We start from the raw sequence: 7,309 nt of genomic DNA on the forward strand, positions 1-7,309 counted from the left end.
TAAACAGCTTCCGCACAGCTGCCTCCAGTTCAACCAATAAACTGTAGGACTTGCTCCTGATTGGAGAGCAGCGTACTCGGCGTGTGGGCAGCCGAGTTGGGATTGGCGGAGGAGGACTATAAAGGAGGAGAGAGACGGCATGCACCGGGAACATCTAAGGGGAACATCTAAGGGAACACCTGTGCAGCCCCCGAGAAAGCCGGCCGGCGGTGTGCCGCTCCCCTGCGGAAGTGGGGAATGTGGCCAGGGGGAACTGCCCTTCCACGGAGGTGGAAGGGATAGTAGCCAACCCGGGAAGAACCAGCAGCAAACCCGGGAAGGGCCGAGCAGACAAAAGAACAGCGCAGGGTCCTGTGTTGCTCCTCCACGAAGAGGGGGAGCGACATAATGGTGCCGTGACTCGGATAGGAAACCTAGGACGGATAGCAAACTTAGGAGGGAAGAAACGGGAAGAACTGGGAAAATATCGGAGAGAGAGACTAGCAAACAGCCTAGGGAAAAGCCGGACGAAAAAGGTGCCGGAAGAAGCTATTGAAAGCCTAGGCATAGATTCAGATATGGACTACGGGGGGAAGCTGGGAGAAATCTCTAAGGTCGAAAGCGAAAGTGAAAGCTAGAACAAACAGACTCGGATGCAGACTGTGGGGAGAGGCCAGGAGAAATGAGGGAGGAGTATTGTTGGAGGAAAGCTTGGGGAAACATACCGGGTAGAGAAAAATGTTAGGGAAATTGAAGCCGCGGGGGGCAGGCCAAGGCGGAAACGAAAGCCACTTTGGGATTCTCAAGTTAGCCCGGGAATGGGGGGCGAAAAGTTGAAACCAGAAGCTGAAACGTAAGCCAGATTGGGATCCGTCTGATTAGCCCGGGAAGCAAAGGACGGGAAGCCAAACCGTGGGGCGGAGACGTAAGCTGGGTTGAATTCGCCAGGCTAGCCCGGGGAACTTAGATTGAATGCTAGTGGCGGACACGTAAGCTACGCTGTGTGACTCGCGGAGGCTGCCGCGCGCAGACAGAGCGTGCGGGGCTCAAGTACATAGGGAACGCGGGGCTAGCGCGGAGACCGCGGAGTGTGCGCGCAAAGCCGAGCCGCACAGATGAGAGAGGCGCGGGCTGAAGCGGCTCAGAGCCGGCGAGGCGCCGAGAAGCAGCCTCGGGGCGGAGCCCGCCGGCGGGGCGAGGCGCCGGGAAGCCGCGCGGAGCCGTGAAGCTGCCGGCAGGGCGAGGCGCCGGGAAGCTGCAGGGATAAGAGAAATAGAAGTTTAGAAGTAAAGTGAGAGAAATAGGAATGCTGGAAGATAGAAGTAAAATGGGAGAAATAGGAATGCCCGGAGATAGAGAAATAGAGAAATAGAAAGGCCTCCCCTCAACATGGCAACGAGAAAGCTTGGATTCGGTCTGCCTGATTAAGTGAGGCGATGAGCACCTGCGGCGGCTAGCAGCTTATGCGCCGCAGGTCACCGAAGACAGGCACGAATTAACATCAGTAAGGCTTCCCCACAATACAACAATTAGGAGGCTTGGATTCGGTCTGCCTGATTAAGGCGGTAAGCACCAGCAAGCAGCTCGACCAGAGTATGAGCTGCAGGTCACCGAAGATAGGCACGAATCAACACTAATAAGTCTCCCCCACAATACGGCAATGAGAAAGCTTGGATTCGGTCTGCCTGATTAAGGCGGTAAGCGCCAGCAGGCGGCTCGACCAGAGTATGAGCCGCAGGTCACCGAACACAGGCACGCATCAGCGCCTAAAAACCTCCTCACAACATGGCGAAGAGAGGACCCGGATTCGGTTTGCCTGATTGATAGGACTTGTAAGAACCTGTGGCAACTCTAGCAAGTAGAGCAGAGTGTGTGCCGCGGGACACCGAAGACAGGCGCGTATCAACGCCAAAAAATAAAAAGAAAGGGGGATCTGTGGGGAGCAGCCCGGACTGGACTGAGTTACTGGAATTAAGACTTATTCTATGCATCTGCTCTCCCACAATATGGCGCTGAGAAGGGAGAAACAGCTTCTACACAGCTGCCTCCAGTTCAACCAATAAACTGTAGGACTTGCTCCTGATTGGAGAGCAGCGTACTCGGCGTGTGGGCAGCCGAGTTGGGATTGGCGGAGGAGGACTATAAAGGAGGAGAGAGACGGCATGCACCGGGAACATCTAAGGGGAACATCTAAGGGAACACCTGTGCAGCCCCCGAGAAAGCCGGCCGGCGGTGTGCCGCTCCCCTGCGGAAGTGGGGAATGTGGCCAGGGGGAACTGCCCTTCCACGGAGGTGGAAGGGATAGTAGCCAACCCGGGAAGAACCAGCAGCAAACCCGGGAAGGGCCGAGCAGACAAAAGAACAGCGCAGGGTCCTGTGTTGCTCCTCCACGAAGAGGGGGAGCGACAGTTGTAACTCTTGTTTTCTTCTCCAACATTTTCTTTTGGCTTCCCCCTTTCTCTATGCCTCTTCTTTCTTTCCTGTCACCTTAAATGATATATGTGAATCAAATATACTTAGAAATAGTAGCTTGATAAAATTTGTCTCGGGGGCTGGCATGGTGGCATAGTGGGTAAATGCCACTGCCTGCAATGCAGGCATCCCACATGGGCACCCGTTCAAGTCCTGGCTGTTCCACTTCTGATCCAACTCCCTGCTAATATGCCTGGGAGAGCAGTAGAAGATGGCCAAAGTGCTTGGGACCCTGCACCCACGTGGGAGACCCTGAAGAAGTTCCTGGCTCCTGGCTTCAGCCTGGCCCAGCCCTGCTTGTTGCAGCCATTTGGAGAGTAAACCAGCAGATGGAAGACCCCTCTCTCCGTCTCTTCCCCATGCTCTCTCTGTAACTCTTCTCTTCAAATAAGTAAAATAAAATTTGTGTCTTTTTCTTAATTTTTGTTTCAGATACTGTGTGTTGCAGTTCCAGAATTTTTATTTGGTCCATTTTAAGAATGTCCATCCTGAGATTTTCTATCTTTCATTTATTGCAAGCATATTTTCCTTTAAGTCATTCAGCATAGTAATAACAGCTGTTTTAATATCCCTGTTTGTTAACTCCAACATCTGGGTTTATCTTGGGGTTAGTTTTCATTGATGGTATTTTCTCTTGAGAATGGTTCACATTTTCCTGGTTCTTCATGTGTTCAGTAATTTTGAATTATGCTCTGGACATTGTGAGTGTTATGGAGACTCCAGATTCTATTACATTCCTCCTTAAGAGCAATTTTCTTTTTAAGCAGGTAATCAAATTGATTGGCTTCAGACTGAAAGCTATCTCTTAGGTGATAGCTCAAATTTTATATCATTATTTTGGGTTCAGGTTGCTCCAAACTCTTCAGATTTGCTTATAGGAGTTTCAGTAGCCTCTTACAGTCTGTAACTTCAGATTAAATACTGTAAAAATCAGAAGCTCATGCCATTTCCCCCCTGCTTCCCCAGGTTGACTCCCCTCAAGGTTCTGCTCACTGTTGCTTAATCGTCAGAGCCTTCTGGGAGCTGTGTGTTTTTAGTATTTTGTCCAGAGTTTGTAGTCATTAGTTATGGCAGAGTTAGCCCAGTAGGAGCTTACTCAGCCATACTGGAAGCAGGACTACTCTTTCTTGATGTTTGAAATGATGTCAGTTCAACCTTTCCCTTGGCTTTTGCTAAAAGAATGATAATTTATATTACAGGTCAGAGCCTTTGATTGATTTTTCTGTGTGGGCCAATGACCTTCAATGGAAAGACAGTTCTGTAGCCCAGTCATAGGGGAGGATGTCACACCAAGCTTCATTTCCATTTATTTAACAAAATTTACTGTCCTCCTGCTATGAGAACAGGCCCGGGTTGCCTGTTGTGGCTGTTCAGGTGGCATTCTTTAGCTTCGTGGAAGGGGGATAAAATTGACTATCGGAAGGATTATATGCCTAAGAGGGAAAAAAAATTATCTCTAAGGCACACTGATTCTGCATTGGGTACTCATTTTACTAATGCTCTCTTCTTTAACCCTTGCACTTCTGCTGGGTGGATATTATTGTCCAGTTTTTAGAGCTGAGAGAAGTGAAGCTCAAAGGCTGTGTAGCTGATGATTTTTCAAAGACTTTTAACTTTAAAAAGGAGTTAAGGCTAAAAAAAATTAGGTTGGCATCTCATCATGTTCTCAAAATAATAATAATAATAGTAATAGTAATAATAATAATGACAACAACAATACCCAAGTGCTACTTTTCCTTTTAGCAAAAAAGGAATCGAAGGAATTGTGACTCGGTATAGCCCCTGACTTTTGACTGACAAGGTTCTATAAATGCTAAGTATAGTTTTCTATTAAGATTGAAACCTATGTGAAAAAAGCCGTGGGCTGACCCATCTTCAAAGTGTCCATTTAAGATTATTTTCTGTCAGCCAGGTGGCTAATGGGCTGTGTTAGACAATGGATAGATATTGTATTCTGTCTGAAACCATAGAATTGGAGAAAAAAAGAGCAATTCCGCATTTATTTGGCTTGTCTACTGCCCGGGAGCCCAAGCTGCAGAGAACATTTATTTCATTTTAACAAATGGATGGCACCTCCCTGTTTTAAGCTGGAAGAAAACCTCTGCTCTGGCCTCAGTGTGAACAGGGGCACTGGTGATGGAATATCCAGGGTGAGTCATTGTCCCCACACTGGGCAAAAATTGTGAAAGCATTCTGGACCAATTCTAAGAGAAAATGTTCAGTTAATGGTAGGTTTATCTATTGCTGGATTTATATATATATATATATATATATATATATATAGACTGCTTCATGTTTTACAGAGGGAACTTGCACACAACAGAAAGCAAGCCCCCTACCGAATTGAATAACGACTCTGTTAAGAGATGAGAACACAAGAAGAGATGTTTAAAGCACAGTTGGAAGAAGAAAGTAATAAGGCTGACTTAGCCACCAGGCATCAGCCTCAGCCTGAGCTGCTAGTTGGAGAGACTGGGAGAGCATTGGCTTTCAGTCCCCAACCTATTTGGTCATGAAAGCACTGTGGCCTGCATTTCTCTTCCAGGGTCTGCAACTCACTCTCTGGTTAGTCATCGGACCTTGGCAAAGTCATTTCACCTCCTCGGACCTTTGGGTTTTTTTAAAGAGCCAGGTTGTTGGATTAGGTTATTTATTAGATCCCTTCTGGATTTAAATTTTAAGCATCCAAAAATCTCTCTCCATTTTCTCGCTCAGGCCTTTTCCAACACCATGTAAGAGTCAAGAATTCTACATGGGGGCAAGTAAAATGGGATCCCAGTAGATGGTAATTTGAAACTGTTGAATTAGAATGGAAACAAATTGAAATAGCAATGGAAAATACATCTTTCTCACCTGAACTGGAAAATAGATGGCAGGTGACAAATGAATAGACTTTGGACTATTCTCTGACTGTAAACTTTCCTGCACTTTTATGTGAAACTAACAGTTCACTTTAAATATCTACAATGAGTTCTGACAGAGAAAAGCAGGCAGCTCAAATGATGAGGGTCAGCAACTAATGCCCAAATCCCATTGCTTTCCAGTGTGCTCAAAGACAGCCTCAGATGCATCAAGAGGAACAAACACATTTGTCCCACCCATGACCCTGTCAGTAGTAGGCTGGGCCAGTGGTGGACATGACTGGAATCCAAAGGTCAAATAGACCCAGAGGAAAGGACACATGGTTTGGGGAGGTCCCAGCATGACCTTAATGGAATAAGCAGTTCAAACTTAAAAGCCTAAAGTGCTGAGATCATGGATTGCTTTTGAACCATTATGGCTTTGAGATGCTTTGGGGGTAAATAAACTGGAAGTATCATTGAAAAGAAGTAAGATTGTTTGTTTTGTTGTTTCCTAAGGAACTGGCCTTTTTTAGGACATCCCTAGAAGCCAACCCTTTCTTGTCTCAATTGTTGGTATTTCTGGTGGATGGATCAAGACTCTCTGCAGTCGTATACAGTCCGGAATTGTCTAATGATGGGGCTATGTTCTGAGAAGTGCATTACTAGATGGTTTCATCATTGTGCAAATATCATAAAGTGTCCTACACAAACACAGTTATGACATCACTAGATCGACCATATGGTCTAATGGGATTGCCATCATACATGCAGTCTGTCACTGACTGAAAGGGTGTTATATGGTGCATGATTGTAATGACAGTGAATGATTCAAAAACCACTGACAGAAAGAAACCAAACATACGTAAAAGGAGAAGGAAGAGGAGAAGAGGAGGAGGAGAGAGAAGGAAAAGGGCAAAATGGGCTAAGTCAATGATGGAGCATCTCTGGCTTTTCAGCCAGGGCAGCAAATCCTCCTAAACAGTACTGTTCAGATCTTCCAAATCAAGGTATTGGTAGGCCAGCTTCCTTCTAAAGGCTCTGAACTTGAACTGGTTCCAAGACTCTGCTAGCTTCTGGTGGTGGCAGGTAATTCTCAACATTGATTCCCTTGTAGATGCATCACTCCAATCTTCACCTCTGTCTTCACGTGACCTCCTCTGTCTTTCTTCTCCCAGTCTCTTGTCTTATAAGGACATTTACTATTGAATTTAAGGCCCACTCTAATCCAGAATGATCTCAACCCGATGCTCAGAACTTAATCACAACTGTAAAAACCTATTTTCCAAATAAGGCCACATGCACAGGTCCCAGGTAAATGTATCTTGTAGGGGGCCATTGTTAAACCCTCTACAGTACTCCTTAGAATGAAGTAGTTGGGGTATGATGTCCACTGACTTTGATCCTCCATTGGTTAAGATTGCCCCTCTGGGCTCTCCTTGCTTGGAACTGAGCAAACTTTGTGATGTTACTGAAATCCCGAGACAGCAAAGCAGGGAGATGCAAGTACTTCAAGTGGGAAGCAGTTGGAGTCATAGCCCATGTGCTTGAGAATGGACAACCCCTGTGAAGGGGGCTTTATAGGTGAGCGGGGTAGGGATGGTGTTGTGAGTAGGGGCAGCAGTAGTGATTGCTATGGTGACAGAAAAAAATAAGGACACTGTAATAAGGTGACCACCAGGTGAGTTGATGGGAATGGATGAGGACAATGTGAGAAGCCTGGGGCAACACTGGAGACAGCAGAAATAGGCTAAGGCACTAGCCTGGTAAAAATGATTTGACTCAAGTATAAAGTCACTAGGCGGAGCTAGCCCCCCAGAATGTGGTGAAAAGTATACTTGAGATTATGACCACCTACCCTGGGAAAGAGCCCTCTATCATCAGTGAAGACCCAAATCAGCAAGCTGGGTGCACAGAGACAGATCCTAGCCCTGGAAAAGGATAGCAGAAGGCATACAACTATATTATGGTCCCAAGCAGATAACCTTGAGTTTACCGTAGGGTTTCGGTCTGGCTGA

The 7,309-nt window shown here is 46.5% G+C and overlaps 1 long non-coding RNA gene across 4 annotated transcripts in view; it reads left to right on the forward strand.

Annotated features, from left to right (window-relative positions):
• The window catches only part of LOC149119578 (uncharacterized), a 74,104-nt gene extending 71,222 nt beyond the window's left edge, over nt 1-2,882 (forward strand). For all 4 annotated transcript variants that reach the window (XR_016228210.1, XR_016228211.1, XR_016228209.1 and 1 more), the window contains one exon: nt 2,577-2,882. This is a non-coding gene — a long non-coding RNA (uncharacterized LOC149119578). The remainder of the gene's footprint in view (nt 1-2,576) is intronic.
• Nucleotides 2,883-7,309: the final 4,427 nt, after the last annotated feature.

This window comes from Oryctolagus cuniculus, chromosome X (assembly GCF_051225735.1).
Source record: "Oryctolagus cuniculus isolate XC-2025 breed Fujian yellow rabbit chromosome X, ASM5122573v1, whole genome shotgun sequence".
NCBI classification, from domain to species: Eukaryota; Metazoa; Chordata; class Mammalia; order Lagomorpha; family Leporidae; genus Oryctolagus; species Oryctolagus cuniculus.